The sequence below is a fragment of the Molossus molossus genome, unplaced genomic scaffold, assembly GCF_014108415.1.
Source record: "Molossus molossus isolate mMolMol1 unplaced genomic scaffold, mMolMol1.p scaffold_m16_p_6, whole genome shotgun sequence".
Lineage (NCBI taxonomy): Eukaryota > Metazoa > Chordata > Mammalia > Chiroptera > Molossidae > Molossus > Molossus molossus.
In genome coordinates this window covers 23,866,822-23,887,175 of record NW_023425399.1, presented here as the reverse complement: position 1 = coordinate 23,887,175, position 20,354 = coordinate 23,866,822, and positions in this window count along the sequence as shown.

The following is a 20,354-nucleotide window of genomic DNA, read 5'->3' as shown; positions in this document are numbered from 1 at the left end:
CAGAATCAGAAATTGGAGATGAGGCCCAGAAATCTGTGTTTAAGTAGACCCTCCAGGTATTTCTGATGCATTTTATAGTTTGATAATCATAGCTATTGGCAGATGTGGACTATGGGCTGGGAACTGTCTTCAAGGATGGCACTGTTTCTGTCCATCTGTGCTTGATGTGTGTCTTGGACTCACCCTTACTTGTGCCTGGCCTCTATCTTATTTGCATCCCTACCCTAGAATTTTGGGTGCTATGGAGATGTGATTCCCTTCCAAACACTGTTGAGTGGCAGAAGGGTGCAAAGTAGCGAGAAGACTGACACCAAAATAAGGCCCTTTGCTTTAATGAACCAGGCATCCTATGTCAGGAGATAGAGGCTGCAATGCTCAAGAGTTAGTAGTACTGGATATCTTTGGCATCGTATTTGTCCCCATCATTGACATTGTTGTGGACATCGTTGTGGACATCTTTGTGGACATCTTTGTGGACATCTTTGTGGACATCGTTGTGGACATCGTTGTGGACATCTTTGTGGACATCTTTGTGGACATCTTTGTGGACATCGTTGTGGACATCTTTGTGATCATATTTGTCGTGCTCGTTGTCATCGTAGAGTGTATAACTTTTGTTGCACTTGTAGCCATTGCAGGTGTAGCCTGTGAGTGGCCACCACAGAGAATAGGGTTAAGCTCTTTGCCATTCAGAACACAGCACAGTTTTTCCTTGCTGCACATCCCAGTAGGAGGTTTTATTTTTAGCTCTCCAGTTCTGCATTTGCTCCTGCAATTTCCACTTTTGTTTGCACACTTTCTCACATACCAATTACCTGCATAACAAAATTATATAGACCATGTAAATTAGAAATCTATCCTGAAAGATAAAAATAACAATCATTTCTTGAATGCTCATTATTCAAGTCCCTTACCAGTTGCTTTGTTATACTTTTCCTAATTGTGAAGACCTGCTCTGAGGAGTAAATTAAATTTTATAAATATATATACACATAGAATTTTTTTGTATGTGTGTGACCCTTTCTGAAATCAGTAGTCTACATATAAGCACATGCCAGGTGTCTATTCCCTATTGTTTTTTTTTTTTTTTTTATCCTCACCCGAGGACACTTTTTCCATTTTTTGTTCAGATAGAGCGGGAGGGAGAGAGAGGAAGAGAGAGAGAGAAACATCGATGTGAAGGGACACATCGAGTGGCTGCCACCCGCACGACCAACCAGGGCCGGGGACAAACTGCAACCGAGGTACATGCCCTTAGCGGGAACCGAACCCGGGTCTCTCAGGACCGCAGGCCGACGCTCTAACCGCTGAGCCAAACCGGCCAGGGCTATTCCCTATTGTTTTAAATAGAAAAATATATAACATATGATTACTTATGAATATAAAACCCCTAATCAATTTCAGAAAATGTAACCAAGACACACATTAACACCTAAATAGAAGAAAAAACTATAATTTTAAAATATAAATTTCTCAAATCATTACTGTAATGCTTCTCACTGTTACCCAAACACACACGACTTTGTTAATGCTTGGTGAGATTTTCAAAATGTCTTTACATGTTTCTGAGGTTCTACAAATTGTATTTGAAATGTTACTCTAGATTTGTCTTATATATTGTCTTATTAAATATAAATATATATAATGAGTGCCTACTGTGTCAAGGACTTCGAAAGATGATGGGAATAAACAATGAACAGAAAGACAAGGTCGGAGAAGCTTATATTGGGGAAGGGGAGAAAGAAAAGTAACAAGTAAATGAATAAACAAAGTACAGTTTGTGGTAAGTGCAACAAATTAAAAAATAATATGATGTACCAGAGAGTAATCATTTTTGAGTTCTATTACTACTACTTTATTCCTTATCAACTGCTTAATCTTCCTCTGAGGATTAAATGAGATTTTGCATACATAATGTTTAAATACATACATTTATACACATAGATTTACAGATCTATGTATGGGGTTCTCACTCCTAAAATCAGAATTTTGCGTGGGGTCATTGAGCAAATTATCCCACAGGAAATACTTTTTAACTCTAGACTTAAACGATGAAAAGGATCCAGCTATGTAGCAATTTGGAAGAGCGTTTAAAAAAGAAGGAATAGCATAAGCAAAGGCCATGAACAGGGAAAGAACCTTATACTTCTGAGGGACAGAAAGATTGTTTGACTTCTTTGTTTTCTATCTCCTCTTTTTCTTCTTTTGTATCTGCAATTATGGTCCTTGGCCTTCAACCTTCTCTGCACTCCCTCCACAATCAGCTTTCTCAGGATCCCAAATATCTCCATGAAGATAACATTCAAATGTTTTTCTTCAGCTGGGCTATGTGAATGGATACCACAGATCAAGGTTCCTTCCTTTCCATCCTGATCTTCTGTGAGCTCTGGCATTTTATTGATTCTTCTTTCCAAATGTGCTTTCTAAGGATTGCATTTCTAATGCTTCTAGATCTTGGGTTTGACTTAGATAATTTTACAGAATAATCCCAAATTGTATGTGTTTGTCTAGAAAGCGAACTACAGGTTGTCTCAGGCCCTTTGGTTTAGAAAGGCGACACCATGCGAATATCATCAATGCCCTAGAGGCAGAGGGAGAAATCATGCAATCTAAACTCATAGAATTTCAAGGATGTAATAGATCTGAAATATTTTCTGAGGAAACCCTCATACTGTTATTAATTTCCTCTTGAACAGTTCTGCAAATTCTAGAGAACACTAAGTATTATCTGTAGGAACAATTGTAGAGTTATACTATTTCTACCTATCAGGAAATTGTACCTCCAAAAGGTTTGTTTCTCACTTTGTGACATATATAAAATATGGGGTTGAGACCAATGTAAAAAATGAAATAATAAAACCTGTAAAAGAAGTTTCAGTAAGCTGAAGTTAATTAACTAAAATTATTTATGCTATTATTTATTCAAAAGAAATAGTCAAAAGTGGCAATTCTCTCAATTAAAAATGAGATAAGCAAGGAAATAGATTTTGAAAACACTGATGAATTGCTTTCATTAAAGGTAGGAAAGTAAAATTATAATAAATTCTGATATGAGTATAAATAAATGATTTAAACTTAAAAAATAAAACAAAAAATTTGTAAGAATGGTGCATAAACTGTTAACATGGAGAACTTTCTAAGTTAGTAGAAGAAAGCAAAGGAAATGCCAGCAGATTTAACAACGTGCAAATAAAATTTTTATGCCTCAAATAAATCAATAAAAATTTTTAGAAATAACCAATATATTAGAAAATATTTTCAAGAAATAAGAAATAGAAAGTTTGAAAATAGTAACACACGAATAGCATCACTTGGCAATATATACTAGTTTCCTTTATTACCTTTTGACCAAACAATGGAACTTCTAAAATTTAACTATATAAGCAGAGAATCTTAAAATGATATATTAACAAGGTTGTAAAATGTTACTACTTATAGTGACACACTGGAAAAAAATCCAAATGATACACAATAAGCGACTCTCCAAATTAATAAAAAAATGTGACAAAGTAATAAGCATATATTGAAAATTGTATGTTCAAGGAATATTTAAAGACCTGGGAAAATTTTTCCATACATTCTTAAGTTTAAAAATGCAGATTATAAACTTGTTTATCAGTTGGTCACAATTTCTAAAATGTAAGCAGTGATGAAATGGTTGCCAATTTCTTTATTTCTACAGTGCTTTCAGTGTTCCTGTCTTAATTTTATAAATATAAACTATGGAATTAACATAAAAGTAGGAAAGCTTATTCAAGTAGAGCTGAAATCTGACAAAAGATATCCAACAGGCTTGAATTTCCTTCACACCTGTTAACTCAGATGATTTTTCTTCCATTTTCCACCTTAAAGTTGTATTAATTACATCCAAGAATTTAAAAATGAAAGGGAGACCTCTGTATGACCAACAAAACTGGGAGAAGTAATATTTTATTTATTTATTTATTTATTTATTTATTTATTTATTTATTTATTTATTTATTTTAAAGACTACTAATTTTTATTTTATTTATTTATTTATCCTCACCGAGGACATTTTTCCATTTTTTTGTCCAGATAGACTGAGAGGGAGAGAGAGGAAGAGAGAGAGAGAGAGAAACATCAACGTGAAAGGTACACATCGAGTGGCTGCCACCCACACAATCCAACCAGGGTCAGGGACAAACTGCAACCGAGGTACGTGCCCTTAGTGGGAACTGAACCCGGGTCTCTCTGGATCACAGGCTGATGCTCTAACCGCTGAGCCAAACCGGCCAGGGCAAGAAGTAATATTTTAGAATTGTCGTTTAAGGAGGTGATGCCTGGTGCCATACAAAGTGAAATAAGGCAGGGCCGGATGGCACTGGCCCTACGTGATAGCATAGAGGGACATTTGGGATGTCATGAGCAGCTCTCTCCTTGGCTTCTCATTATCCTCTCTCACCTCCAGTCATGGACACTGCTGTACTGTGAGAGCCTTGAGATCTCTTCAAGGAGTTTTGAAGAAGTAAGACAAACCTCAGCCCCCCTCCTGTGAGAGCCCTGCCCCCACTCCCATGGCCAGTTTGAGAACAGGGACTCCATGTGCAAGACCCTGTTCTAAGTTGGCGTTCCTTTTCCCCCAAGATTCTATTTACCTGAGACCAACTGGGCCAGGAGCAAAAAAATTGCAAGAGCGACTAATAGGTACTTCATGGCTCCTGAAAGACAGTAGGTCAGGCAGTGGGTTGTATGGAGTCCAGAACTCTCTATTCAGGTTGACTGAACAAAGGTCTTTATTGTCCTCCCTAGGTGGGGTTGGGCTCAGCCAGTGAACCAGAAGGATATAGAACACTGTGCCAAACATGATTTCAGTCCATCGGTCAGAAGCTCTAATTGAGGCATCTCTTTTCAACAGCCCTGTTCTAGGCATGCCTTGGGGGAAAGAGAAAAAGAAGAGAAGGTACACGGCCTGCTGAAGTGTATGGCAATTTAGAGAGAAAGACACAAGAAGAATTTATGTTTATTTCCCCAATGCTGGGTACTCCTACCTGTTTCCCACACCTTCTATGTTGGTGCTTCTGTCAGAGTATTTATCTTACTGCATTGTGGCCGTCTGTTCATCTGCATGTCTCTCCCTCTAAAATAAAATGTATTTTTTGAACACGGACTACATATTATTATTATTTTTTTTTATCCTCACCTGAGGATATTTTTCCATTTTTTGTACAGATAGAGTGGGAGGGAGAGAGAGAGAGAAACATCAACGTGAAAGGACACATCGAGTGGCTGCCACCCGCACGACCAACCAGGGCCGGGGACAAACTGCAACCGAAGTACGTGCCCTTAGCGGGAACCGAACCCGGGTCTCTCTGTACTGCAGGCCGACGCTCTAACTGCTGAGCCAAACTGGCCAGGGCTTATTTGTTTTTTAATGTTAGTTCTGGGCATGGAGGAGTACCTAAGCAATTGTTTGTTGAATGATAATCTGACAATTTAGTAAGTATTCTTTAAAGAAATAAATCAGTGCTTCAAGTTATATGTACAAAAATGTCTGTAAGGGAGTTGGGAGAAGGAACCAGAGGTACTGGTGTTAGCTGGGCCTGGAACCATGGATGGGGGCCAACTTCTGAGTTACCAGATGGTGGCAGAGGAGGTGGATCTTTCTTGCACCCCCTCTCAGAACCAAACGGGAAATAAAACTAAACTGAGAACATTCATCCTGAATCAACAACTGGAGACTAGTTGAAGAGGAGAGTTTTAACAAGAAAGAGCAAAAACCATCTCAATACTGCAGCTGCAAAACAGCTAGCATGACATGGTCAGGATTGAGCCTCATAGTCAGCCAGCCCAAGGGGAGATCCCACCCATACACAGGACAACAACATCAAGACCTAGTTACAGCAGGAGAGCCCAAACAATCCATACAAGGGACATTCCTAGATGATCCAGCTCAGGAGATCAAAGAGACTACACCTGGGTCCCAAAGGACACTTACTACATAAGGCCACACCACAAAGACTAAGAGTCATGGCAGTACTATCTAATACATAGAAACAAACACCAAGAAACAGCAGTAATGGGGAGACAAAGGGACAACCCCCAAATGAGAGAAAAGGAGGAAGCTCCAGAAAGAGAACTAAATGAAATGAAGGCAAGCAATTGATCAGATATAAAGTTCAAAGTAATGGTTATAAGAATGCTCAAGAACTCAGTGGAACTACAACAGAATGAAAAAAGAAATAGAAACCATGAACAAAAGAATGAGCTAGAAATGAACAAAACCAGATGTGACATCAAGAATGCACTGGAAAAGTAAAAATTAGATTGAATGAGGCAGAGGATTGAACCAGTGATTTGGAAGTCAAGGTAGGAAAAACACCAAAGTAGAGCAGCAAAAGAAAAAAATTATATAAAAAAGCTGGAGGGCAGTTTAAGGGAACTTTGGGATAGTAAGAAAAATAACAGCATCTGCATAACAGGGATACCACAAGGAGAAGAATGTGAGCAAGAAATAGAGAACCTGATTAAAGAAACAATGACAGAAAACATTCCTAATCTGGTGAAGGAAAAAGTCACACACGTTCAGGGAGCACAGAGAGTACCAATCAAGTTGAAGCCAAAGAGACCCACTCCAAGACACATAATAAAAAGGCAAATGTTAAAGACAAAGAAAGAATCTTAAAGGCAGCAAGAGAGAGACAGAAAATTACCTACAAGGGAGTTCCCATTAGACTGTCAGCTGATTTCTCATCAAAAACACTTCAGGCCATGCGGTCAGGAGAGACCCGGGTTCGGTTCCCGCTAAGGGCATGTACCTCGGTTGCAGTTTGTCCCCGGCCCTGGTTGGTCGTGCGGGTGGCGGCCACTCGATGTGTCCCTTCACATCGATGTTTCTCTCTCTCTCTCTTTCTCTCTTCCTCTCTCTCCCTCCCACTCTATCTGTAAAAAAAAAATGGAAAAATGTCCTCAGGTGAGGATGAAAAAAAAAAAAAATTATAAAAAAAAAAACACACAAAAAAAACACTTCAGGCCAGAAGAGATTGGCATGAAGTATTCAAAGTAATAAAAAACAAGGACCTGAATCTAAGACTACTCTATCCAGCAAGGCTATCATTCAAAATTGAAGGTGAAATGAAGAGTTTCCCAGGCAAAAAGGACTAAAGAAGTACATTTTCACCAAACCATCAAGGGACTGCTTTGAGAAGAAGAATAAATAAAGAGAGAGAGAGGAACATAGATATAAAGAAAAAAATGGCGACTTCCGGTCAAGATGGCGGCGTAGGTAAACGCAGTATCGTGTCCTCCCATAACCACATCAAAGTTACAACTAAAGTACAGAACAACCATCATTCAAAACTGCCTGAAATCAAGCTGAATGGAAGTCCTACAACTACGGAATTAAAGAAGCAGCCACATTGAGACTGGTAGGAGGGGCAGGGGCAGGGGCGGAGAAGGATGGGCTGGTCTCACGCCCACATGTGGTGGATAAAAATCAGGAGGATACCTCAGCTGGAAAGGTCCTCTCTGAGGACTGAGGGGTCCGCATCCCACACCAGGCACCTGCTCAGGGTTTCAGTGCCAGGAAGAGAAATCCCCATAACTTCTGGCTGGAAAAACCAGTGGGAACTGAGGCTCAGGGAGGCTGAGGCAGCTGGAGCCCCAGCCAGCTCCTCTTAAAGGGCCTGCACATGGACTTATCAGACTCACTCCTCTAAGCTTGGAGGGGAGGCAGCTTGAGGGGCACCAGAAACATACAGGGAAGAACTGAACTGTTTGACATTGGAGGGAGGGCTGGAGAGGGGGCTTTCTCTGGGACAAATGTGCTGTCAGAGGCCTTTGTTCCTTTGGTGAGCCCTTTCCTGGGGCGGCAGACACCCACCATATCTGGGACTCCAGCAACCTGGCTCACACTGGTTGCCCCACCCTGGTGATTCCCTGAGGCCCTGCCCCACCCAACTTTCAGCCCCACCCAAGCTGCTGCCAGTTGCTTAATCATAGGATTGGCCTGTCTTGGATCCTGCTTCAGGTTTTTCCTAAATTCTTTCAGACAAGCAGCATCTGGTCTCAGCTAACCCCATACCTCTCATTAAGTAATACATAGAAACAAACACAGGGAGGCAGCCAAAATGAGGAGACAAACAGGTCTCAAATGAAAGAACAGAACAAAACCCCAGGAAAAGAACTAAAAGAAATGAATGTAAGCAACCTAACAGGTGCTGAGTTCAAAATACTGCTTATAAGGATGCTCAATGAACTTAGTGAGAACCTCAGCGAACTTAGTGAGGGCATCAAGAGCATGAAAAAGGACCAGTCAAAAATGAAGGAGGCACTAACTGAAATAAAGAATAATTTACACATATTCAATAGTAGAGTAGGTAAAGCCATGAAACAAACCATCGATTTAGAATATAAGGAAGCAAAAAACACCCAATCAGAGCAGCAAAAAGAAAAAAGAATCCAAAAAAATGAGAATAGTGTAAGGCGCCTCTGGGACAACTTCAAGTGTGCCAACATTTGCATCTTGGAGGTGCCAGAAGGAGAAGAGAGAGAACAAGAAATCGAAAACCTATTTGACACGATAATGGCAGAAAACTTCCCTAACTTGGTGAAGGAAACAGACATACAAGTCCAGGAAACACAGAGAGTCCCAAACAAGATGAACCCCAAGCGCCCCCCCCCCCAAGACACATCATTATCAAAATGCAAAAGGTTCAAGACAAAGAGAGAATCTTAAAAGCAGCAAGAGAAAAGCAGTTAGCTATCTACAAGGGTGTTCCCAGAAGACTGTCAGCTGACTTCTCAACAGAAACTTTGCAGGCCAGAAGGGAGTGGCAAGAAATATTCAGAGTGATGAAAAGTAAGAACCTACAACCAAGATTACTCTATCCTGCAAAGCTGTCATTTTGAATCCATGGCCATATAAAGAGTTTCCCAGACAAGAAAAAGTTAAAGGAGTTCATCACCACCAAACCGTTATTATATGAAATGTTGAAGGGTTTTTTTGAAGAAAAAGATAAAATAGATGAACAAACAAAATGGCAATAAATACATAGCTATCGACAATGGAATCTACAAACAAAATGAATAGGCAGAACAGAAACATTCTCATAGATACAGAGAACATTTTGTTGGTTGCTAGATGGGAGGATGGGTTGGGGGAATGCGTGAAAAATGTGAAGGGATTAAGAAGTACAAATTGGTTGCTAGACTGACAAACCTCAAAGGAAGGGGGATTAGGAGGTGGGAAGAAATAAACCAAAGAACTTATATGCATAACCAATGGACACAGACAACAGTGTGGGAAAAGGCGGGATGGGGGCCGGACTGGGGAGGAGAAGGTCAATGGGGGAAAAATGAGGAACATCTGTAATACATTCAACAATAAAGATAAAAAAAAAAAACAACCCTCTGTTACTCAGAAAACTATAGGACATTTAAATAGGAAATTGAGGGACTGTCAGTCAAGATGGTGGCATAGGTAAACACGGTACTCACCTCCTCCCACAACCACATCAAAATTACAACTAAACTACAGAACAACCATCCTTCAGATCTGCCTGAAATCAAGCTGAATAGAAGTCCTACAAGTATGAAATTAAAGAAGAAGCCATACCCTAGACTGGTAGGAGGGGCAGAGGCATGAATGGGCAGGTCCCACACCCACATGTGGCAGATAAAAATCAAGAGGAATCCTTCGACTGTGAAGGTCCTCCCTGAGGAGTGAGGGGTTCCTGTCCCACTAGTAACTAGTAACTAGGGGTTACTAGTCCCAGGGGTCTAGTTCAGGGTTCCAGAGCCAGGAAGAAAAGTCCCCATAACTTCTGGCTGTAAAAACCAGTGGGAACTGATGCTGAGGGAGGCTGAGGCTTCTGGAGCTCCAGGGAGCTCCTCTTAAAGGGCCTGCATGGACTTACTCAAACTCACTCTCTCTGAGCTCCAGTGGCAGCTTGAAAGGCGCCAGAGACATGCAGAGAAGAACTGAGTTGTTTGGCATCAGAGCAAGGGCTGGAGGAGGCCACTGTTCCTTTGGTGAGCTGTTCCCTCACAAGGCCGGATCTACAGGGCCACCATATCTGGGACTCCAGCAACCTGGCTCTCACTGTTTGCCCCACCCTGGTGATTCCCTGAGGCCCTACCCCATCCAACCTTCAGTCCCACCCAAGCTATTTCCAGTGGCTTTACCATAGGATTGGCCTGTTTTGGCTCCTGCTTCAGATTTCCTAAATTCTCTCAAACAAGCAGCATCTGGCCACAGCGAGCCCCATACCTCTTACTAAGTGGCCCCAGGCCTGGCACTAGAAGCAGCTAGCCTTAGTTCACAGCTTGCCTTTGCCTGGGCACCTCCAAGCCCAGCACAAAGAGCAGCCATCAGCAGATCACTTTGTAGCTTATGCTGGGTGGCCCTGGGTAGAAGACAGGCAGTGGCTGAGCTTGCTCCATACCAGCACACCCAGTGGACAGCTTCAGACTACATCGAAGCACCACCACCCAACCACCTCCACAAGTAACACATTCAAGGAATGGACTCAGTAGATACCAGAGCCCTGCTGAAGTAAGTCTTGCTCTGTGTGGTGAACCCCTGCATAACTGATAATCCATGGTAGTCAGAGGTCAGTGGTTAGTGGGCACAGCCAGACCTTGAGTAAATCCTCAAGGTTTACTTATATTCCAAATCAGCTTGAGTAAAACCCTCCCACTGACTTGCCAAAAGCAATCAAGATTCAATTACAAAAAAAGGGTGTAAAGTCCGCAAAAGGGGTGCACATCAAGGGCCCAGCTGGGAGACCAAGGAAGTTGTGCCACTGGATCCTACAGGACACCTATTACAACAGGCCACCTTAGGAAGCCTAGGAGACATAGCAACTCTAACCAATACATAGAAGCAAACACAAGGAGACAGCCAAAATGGGGAGACAAAGAAACATGTCCTAAATGAAAGAACAGAAAAAACTCCAGGAAAAGAACTAAACAAAATGGAGATAAGCAAACTAACAGATGCAGAGTTCAAAACACTGCTTATAAGGACTCTCAATGAACTCAGTGAGAATTTCCAGGAACTTAGTGAAGACCTCAAGAGTATAATAAAGGACCAGTCAGAAATGAAAGATGCACTAACTGAAATAAAGAATAATTTACAGGGAATCAATAGTAGAGTAGGTGAAATCAAGAAGGAAACCATCGATTTGGAATATAAGGAAGCAAAAAACACCCAATCAGAACAGCAAAAAGAAAAAAGAATTTTAAAAATGAGGATAGTATAAGCAGCCTGTGGGACAACTTCAAGCGTACAAACATTCACATCATGGGAGTGCCAGAAGGAACAGAGAGAGGGCAAGAAATTAAAAACCTATTTGAAAAAACAGTTATAGAAAACTTTCCTAATTTGGTGAAGGAAACAGACATATAAGTCCAGGAAGCACAGAGAGTTCCAAACAAGATGAACCTGAAGAGGTCTATACCAAGACACATCATCATCATCAAAATGCAAAAAGTTAAAGACAAAGAGAAAATCTTAAAAGCAGAAAGAGAAAAGCAGTTAGTTACCTACAACAGAGCTCCCATAAGTCTGTCAACTGATTTCTCAAAAGAAACATGGCAGGACAGAAGGAAGCGGCAAAAAATATTTCAAGTGATGAAAAGCAAGGACCTACAACCAAGATTACTTTATACTGCAAAGCTATCATTTAGAATCAGTTGAAACATCAAGAGTTTCTCAGACAAGAAAAAGCTAAAGGAGTTCATCACCACCAAACTAGTATTATATGAAATGTTGATGGGTCTTCTTGAAGAAGAAAATAGAAAAAAAATATGAACAATAAAATGGCAATTAATACATATCTATCAACAATTGAATCTACAAACAAAATGAGCAAGCAGAACAGAAACAGACTCATAGATACAGAGAACTTTTTGTTGCTTGCCAGATGTGAGGAGTGATTGGGTGAAAAAGATGAAGAAATTAAGAAGTACAAATTGGTTGTTAGACTGATGAACCTCAAATAGAAGGGGGGAGGGAGGGCGGGATGAGAGAACTTCTATGCATGCATGCATAACCAATGGACACAGACAATAGTGTGGGAAAGGGAGGAGGGGGTCAGGATTGGGGAGGAGGAGGGCCAATGGGGAGAAAACAGAGGGGGGACATCTATAATACATTCAATGATAAAGATCAGTTACAAAAAAAAAGAATAAACAACCCACCAAGATAAGCAGATATGAACCAAAAAAGAAAAAAAGAAAGAAAATAGAGGAAGATATAAACAAGTAAAAGCATATACCATGTCCATAAATTGGAATAATGAATATCATTAAAATGTCCATACTTCCCAAAGCAATATACAGATTCAAGGCAATCCCTATTAAAATACTAATGGTGTAGTTCACAGATCTATAAAAAATACTCCAAAAATGTATAGGGAACCACAAAAGACCCCGAATAGCCTCAGCAATCTTGAGAAAGATGTACAAAGTGGGAGGAATCACAATACAGAATATCAATATACAACAAAGCCATTGTACTCAAAACAGCCTGGTATTGGCACAAGAACAGGCATGTAGACCAATGGAACAGAACAGAGCCCCCAGATATTGACTCACAACAATAGGATCAGTTAATATTTGGTAAAGAAAGCAAGAGCATACAATGGAGTAAAGATGGTCTCTTCAATAAATGGTACTGGGAAAATTGGACAGGTGCATGCAAAAAAATGAAACTAGACCACCAACTTACACCATACACAAGAATGATATTCTTTAAAGATGAAACTAACCAAAGAATGGCCCTAATCCCTGTGTACACTCATTTTGATGAATCAACATATTGAAGGACACATCTGGAAAACGAATACACATTCTTTTAAGACCCTCCCCTGGGACCTCCTCGAGGGTTCCTGTCTACACACACAAAAATAAAATCCTCAAGACAAAGTACCCAGCACAGGCTCTTTTTGGAGCATGCCTATGACTTTTCTCTGGCACGAACTTTTTACTTTCTTTCTCCTAAACTCTAGGTGTCCCCACTAGACTTACAACCAGGGGAGCAGTGAGCAGGGGCAGCTTGTCCCAGGCTAACCCTCTGAACCTGTCTCCAAAGCTTCCCTTTTCTCTGACTTTCCAGTGAGCTGACAGCAGCCTCGCCCTGGCTCACTTCTCTCACTGAGACTTTTACTTCTCAGTGAACTCATGCAGACCAGCATGGCTCACTTCTTTTCTATAACATTTCTGGAGAGCCAAAGCAGTCCTGCCTGGGCTCTCTGTTGTTGCCTTTTCTACCCTAAGCCCTTCCGTTGTTTCACTGTCCCCAGCTTTAATCAACACACTCTCAAAATCACCTGGACTCATGTTGTGAAGTCTTTCCCACACAAAGTCAAGGACCTACACACCATAGTTTGGCCCAAGAAAGACCAGCTCAGGGCTCAGTCCCTGTCTGGTAACATAACCACTATTCTGTACACCTGAAACTAATATAAAATAATATTGACTGTCAATCGTAATTGAAAAAATATTTGTTTTGTGTTTTATGAATTTCTTCTCTTCATGTTTACTATTTACCTTATTTGATGTATTTGAGTTTGAGTGCTAACCGTTCTCTGCTGTTTTAATGTGAGTCTCTAATAATATATTTTCAATTTATTTCCTTTTCTAATATATGGATCAAATGTTATACCTTTCCTCTAAGAACTATTTAGCTGATATATTATATCTCTAATATAAGTTAGGTTAACACATTTTATTTTTTCAGTCTTATTGAGATATGATTGATAAATAAAATTGCGTATATTTTAGGTATACAGCATGATGTTTTGATATATGTATACATTGTGAAATGATTACCAAAATGAAAGTAATTAACACATCTATCACATGACATAGGTATAATTGTGTGTGTGTGTTTATGTGTGTTTTGTGAGAACCCTCATGATCTACTTTATTAGTATTTCCTTTTTATTAAATTTATTGGGATGACACTGGTTAACAAAATTATACAGGTTTCAGGTGCACTATTCTACAATACATCATCTGTACACTGTATTGTCCACCATCCCAAGTCAAGTCTCCACCCATCACTGTTTATTGCCCCTTTACCCTTCTCCACTTCCCTCCACCCCCAAACCCCAGCGGTCACTACACTGTTGTCCAAGTCCATGAGTTCTTTCTCATTTTTTTCTTTCTCACTCAGTCACTCTGCCCCTACGTCCCCAATATCTGTCAGCCTGCTCTCTTCAAGCATAAAACATAGTATTATTAACTATAGTTATATATATTATATGTATGTTATATATATTATATGTATTGTGCATATATATACATGGACAGACATATAGTTATATTATATATTAACTGTAGTTATCATGCTGTACATTAGGTCTCCAGAACTCATTAATCTTATAACTGAAGGTCTGTACCCTGTGATCAATATCTTCCCTTTTCCACTAGCCTCTGGAAACCGCCATTCTACTGTCTGGTATTATGAGTTAAATTTTTTCTTTCTGTTTTTTAGATTCCACATGTGAGTGAAATCATGTGATATTTGACTTTCTGTGTCTGACTTATTTCACTTAGCATAACATTCTCTAGGTTCATTCATATTGCAGATGGTGGGATTTCTTTCCTTGTTAAGGCTGAATAATCATTAAGTAAGGACTTATTTCCTTTTTGTTAATGGCTTTCAGGTTGTTTTTCAGATCCTTGTTTCTTCTTCCTCTCTTGCTGTGTTCTTTTGTGTTTTGATGATTTTCTGTAGTGGTATGATTTATTCCATTCTCTTTCTGTTCTGTGTGTTTTCTACTATAGATTTTTACTTTATGGTTATCATAAGGCTTGGAGTCAAACTTTTGAATATCATGATAGAGTCAAATACCCCGTGAGCAATGAAATAGAATTCTCATTTAATTTATTTAAGGCAAAGATTTATTCAAAAACACTTGAGCTTGAATGCACATAGATACAAATGTACATGATTTTCAGAGTTCATTTTTGAGGACTATATGGCTATGTAAGATGAAAAGCTATGATTTGTTCAGGATTAGCGTGAGATGGATTAGAAATATGTGGCCTTGGGAGCAGACCAACCAGCCTACCAAACGTGGTTGTCTGTTCTTGTTTAAGATTCTTTCCCCCATTACCTCACATTTTTTATATTTTAAATGGTAATAATCTATACATCACATGCCTTTAAACATTATTTTTAATTTTTATTGAATTTCTTGGAGTGACATTGGTTAATTAAATTATATAGGTTTTTGGTACAATTCTATAATATATAATCTGCATATTGTATTGTGTGTTCACCACCCTAACTAAGTCAATTCTTCTTCCCTACCCTTTATTCCCCCTTCCCTCTGGTAATCACCATACTGTTGTCTGTGTCTATGAGTAGTTTTGTTCTTTGCTTACTCCTCTCACCATTTTCACCCAGCCCCTCAATCCTACTCCCCTCTGACAGCTGTCAATCTGTTCTCTGTATCTATGGGTATGTTTCTACTTTTTTGTTAGTTTATTTTGTTTTATATCCACATATAAGTGAATATGTCTTTCTCTGACTGTCTTGTGTCACTTAGCATAATACTCTCCAGGTCCATCTACACTGTCACAAGGGGTAAAACTTCCCTCTTTCTAAGCATTTTGAAGGTGCTGTGCTTTGTGTTCAATGTGTTTGAAGAGACTGTGCTTTGTGTTCAATGTGCCTTATTTTATTTAATTTTTTATGTTTTAAGTGGGAATAACTTATACCTCACTAAGCCAACATGCCTTAGAATTTCATGGGTTCCAGAGAATATGATATCCCATATGCCTTACCTGTTTTAATTTTTACGTTTCCTCTAGGAGGTAGGTCTGTCTTTCCAATGAAGAAATTTCGGTAGAGACCACATGGTAAGTAAAAGTGGTAAAGGAAGAACAAAGACATGTTTTGCTCCAGTTTCCTCAGCTTTGAACACGCCATTGTAATTATTATATAATGCGTCTGCTTCATGAGATTGTGCATCAATGTGCTTGGCCCATTATGGGTCTTATACAATAAAGGTCCCCTTTCTCCCCCAGACTCCAAAGCAGGGGAAGGTTATTTTCCACCTAAGTTTAAGCAGGGGATGAAGAAGGAATGGATATAAGGCAAGAAGACAGGAGTGTTTCGTTTCAGGCTGCATCACTCAGATTATATTCTTCATCTGTAATGGCAGAGCTCATAGATCAAGGTTGTAATCAAGGTGATTGCTGAGGAGAAAGCACAGTGAGTTCTACCGAGATCCTTTAAATCTCCATCTGGCTGTTCAAAGAGATCCTATCATCCTCACCTGTCACATTCTTCTCTGTGTAGTAGTGAGCTCCCCCCCACCCTTCAGTGAAACATGGCTTACAGTCACCCGTCACCTTGAAGAGCAGCCACAGTTCAGTGCACAGGCCCTTGGGAAATGTACCTTTCTGCTCTTCATCCAGAAATCAGCAACCTGCTAGCTAATACCCTGTGATGTGAGTAAACCTGAAGATACTACTCTAGCAACCCTCAAAGTAGTCTCAGTAAGAGTAAATATCTTCTTTTTCTTCCAGTTCAGAAAATAAGGCTCAAAGATGGGAAATCAGCCCTGGCCGGTTTGGCTCAGCAGTTAGAGCGTCAGCCTGCGGTCCACAGAGACCCGGGTTCAGTTCCCACTAAGGGCATGTACCTTGGCTGCAGTTTGTCCCTGGCCCTGGTTGGGTCGTGTGGGTGGCGGCCACTCGATGTGTCCCTTTCACGTTGATGTTTCTCTCTCTTCCTTTCTTTCCTTCCCGCTCTATCTGAGTAAAAAATGGAAAAATGTACTCGGGTGAGGATAAAAAAAAAAAAAAAAAGATGGGAAATCAATTGTCCTCAGTCTAAGACTGAAAACATGGCAGGACCATGACTGACCTCATATATATCTGGCTCAAAGTATATGACCTTTTCTACTGTCCCTTTCGCTAAAGTGACCAGCTCCGTTGTTCCACCATCCTGTGTAAATTCATGAATTCTACTTCCAATGATAGCCATGAGTATAAAAGGCAATGATATTCTACTGGCTGGGTCTACCCACTACTCAAATTTCTTCTACTAGATAATGACATAGATCATAGACGTGTCTATTGAAGGAGGCAGAGACATGTCTCCTGGTGAAGATAGAATAAATGAAGGTGATATATTATTGTGATTATCTTCTCTGTCCTGTGTGGGCAGGGGCACTTAAGGGAGAAGTCTCATGGCTAACCAGGAGTGCCTAGCTCATTGTTTAGGTCACACTCCAGAGCGCTTGATCTCTCTTCTAACCTCTCTAGGTTGGCAATTTATGTCAATGGAGATTTCCAGGGAGAGAAAAGAATTGGATAATATTGCAATGTATTGACTGAGTACTCTTTTTTTTGCATTTTTTTTTATTTATTTTATTTATTTTATTTTTTTTTCTTCTTCTTTTTTTTTTATTGATTAATTTTTGTTACAAATGATTCTCCTTTTTTCCCCCACTGATTCCCTCCCTGCCCCTTCCCCCGATTGTTGTCCATGTCCACTGTTCATGCATACATGCATATAAATTCTGTTGTTCATCCCTCTCTCACCTCCCCACTCCTTAGGAGATTGTCCTCAAACTGTTATGTTCATTATATTCCAGAAATCAGTGAGATCATATGAAATTTGTCTTTCTCTGTTTGGCTTGTTTCTCTTAGGATGATACTTTCCAGGTCCCTCCATGTAGTCTCAAAGGATAAGAGATCTTTCTTTCTTACCGCTGCGTAGTACTCCATTGTGTATATGTACCACCGCTTTTTAATCCATTCGTCTACTGATGGGCACTTGAGCTGTTTCCAGATCTTAGCGATTGTAAATAGTGCTGCTACAAAGATGGGGGTACATATATTCTTTCTGATTGGTGTTTTATGCTTCGTAGGGTATATTCCTAGAAGTGGGATCACTGGGTCAAATGGGAGATCAATTTTTAATTTTTTGAGGTGACACCATATTGTTTTCCATAGTGGCTGCACCAGTCTGCATTCCCACCAACAGTGTACTAGAGTCCCCTTTTCTCCACACGCTCGCCAACACTTGTTGTTTGATGATTTGTTGATGGCGGCCATTCTGACAGGTGTGAGGTGATACCTCATTGTTGTTTTGATTTGCATCTCTCTGATGATTAGTGATGATGAACATTACTTCATATGTCTCTTAGCCATTTGTATGTCCTGTTTGGAGAGGTGTCTATTTAGTTCCTCTGCCCATTTTTTAATTGGATTCTTTGTCTTCCTTTTGTGGAGTTGTATGAGCACTCTATATGTATTGAAAATTAACCCCTTATCTGATATATCATTGGCAATTATGCTCTCCCATACAGTGGGTTGACTGAGTACTCTTAATAGCCAATGAAGTCTGTCTCAGTTCTAATGCCTTCAAATCAATATTTCTCTTATCTGAAGTGAGGTCACAATACCTACATTGTACGACTGTTGTAAGAAATCCTATTAGAACATGAATATAAAAGCATTCTGTAGGACTGCTTTTGTATCTCTCACCACTTCATAAAGATGTAGCAGATGCCTCCAGTCTGTCGGAGGAGGCCTCCTATCATGCTGTAGGCCAGTGGTTCTCCAGGTGTGCTTCTTTCACTGGCACATCAGCATCACCTGGGACCTTGTGAGTAATGCTAATTCTGAGGCCTTACCTGGGTAAGGACCAGAAATATGTGTTTAAGGAGTCCCTACAGAAGTTTCTGATGCAAATTAAAGTTTGGTAATCATGGCTACAGGCAGAGTATGAGTGTGTGGACTGGGAAATATTTTCAGTTATGACAGCAGTTCTTTCCATCAGTCCTCAATGGGTGTTTTGGACTAACCCTCATTTTGCGTGGCTGTTATTTGATTTGCATCTATTCCCCGCCCCTGACCCGAACTGTGGGTGCTATGGATATGTGATGCCCTTCCAAACACTGTTGAGTGGAGGGAGAGTGGGAAGGAGAACATAAAGGGAAGACTGACCCATTATAAGCCTTTTTGTTTTAATGAACAGAGGGATCCTGTGTTAGGAGACAGGCTGGAATGCTGAAACAGTAGCAGAAGTAGTCACTAATACTATCCTTTTTAATTTCTTCATAGTTGATAGTTGTTGATTCTCAGCCGCTGAGAGAGAGATTTTGTTATCAGAATTTATTTCTGAACACAGCACACCCTATCTCCGTGACAGCTCCATTTGTGATGATTTTTTGGACGCTCTCCATATTTGCAACCCCACCTGCAAACTCCATTTTCCTAGTCACACCTTTTCTTAAAAGCATTACCTGCATAAAGGAGATATGTAGATCATTAAACCAAAGATATTTATCACAATAAATTTTAAAAAGCCTGTTTTTGAGCATTGACCATTCAAGTCTTTACCATTTGCTTTATATATTTGTCGTAATAGTCAAAACAACTTGTGTGGAATATATGAAATTTTATGCATAAATAAACAAAGATTTTTAGATACATGTATGGACTGACCATTCCTGAAGTCAGGAATCCAAACTTTCACCAGAATACTAGTTTTCATTTTTGAAATGGGAAAAAAATATAACATATCTACAGAAAAATCCCACTATACTTTAAAAATATAACCAAAAACACACTTAACCACTTAAATAGAACTAACAAGTTATCATTTTTAAATGTGAAATGCTTAAATTAGTGTTGTGATGCTTCTCAGAATTACCCAAAACACACATGGCTTTTGTTGAGATTTTCAAAATGCCCTTCCATCTTTCTGAGGTCTTACAAACTATGTTTGGAATGTAACTCTATGTTTTTCTTAAGAGTATATTGTTCAAAATGTTGTATTGAATTATAGACAAGTATCTATAAACCTTATATATAAACATTGATTATATATAAACATTGATTATATATAAACATTGATTATATATATCCTTGTAAGTGTTAATTTATATATATATATATATATATATATATATATATATGAAATAAAGATATTCACACTTTTTGGTAATGTCAGGAATAAAATATACAAGAGGTACTATACTAAGATTATATTAATCACAGAGACATTCTTCAGGGTGTGCCTGTATATATGTACATATTATATACCTACATTAAATCTCTCATCAAATTTAGAAGACCTTGAACAAATGCTGCAACTCTTCCTCACCTTGCTCTAGGTTGAGTCATTTACTTTTTTTATTCAACCATAATATATAGAGTCAATGCCTACTGAGCAGGACAGACAAGGTCAGGGGCTTACATTAGAAAGGAGGAGAAAAAAACTAAATAAGTAAATGACTACAGATTGACATAAGTACAATTAAGAAAAGAAATAATGGGATGTAATAGAGAGAAACTGAATAGAGCTACTATTGACAGGGCAATGTAGGAAATTACCCCTGAGGAAGTGACATACAAGGCTA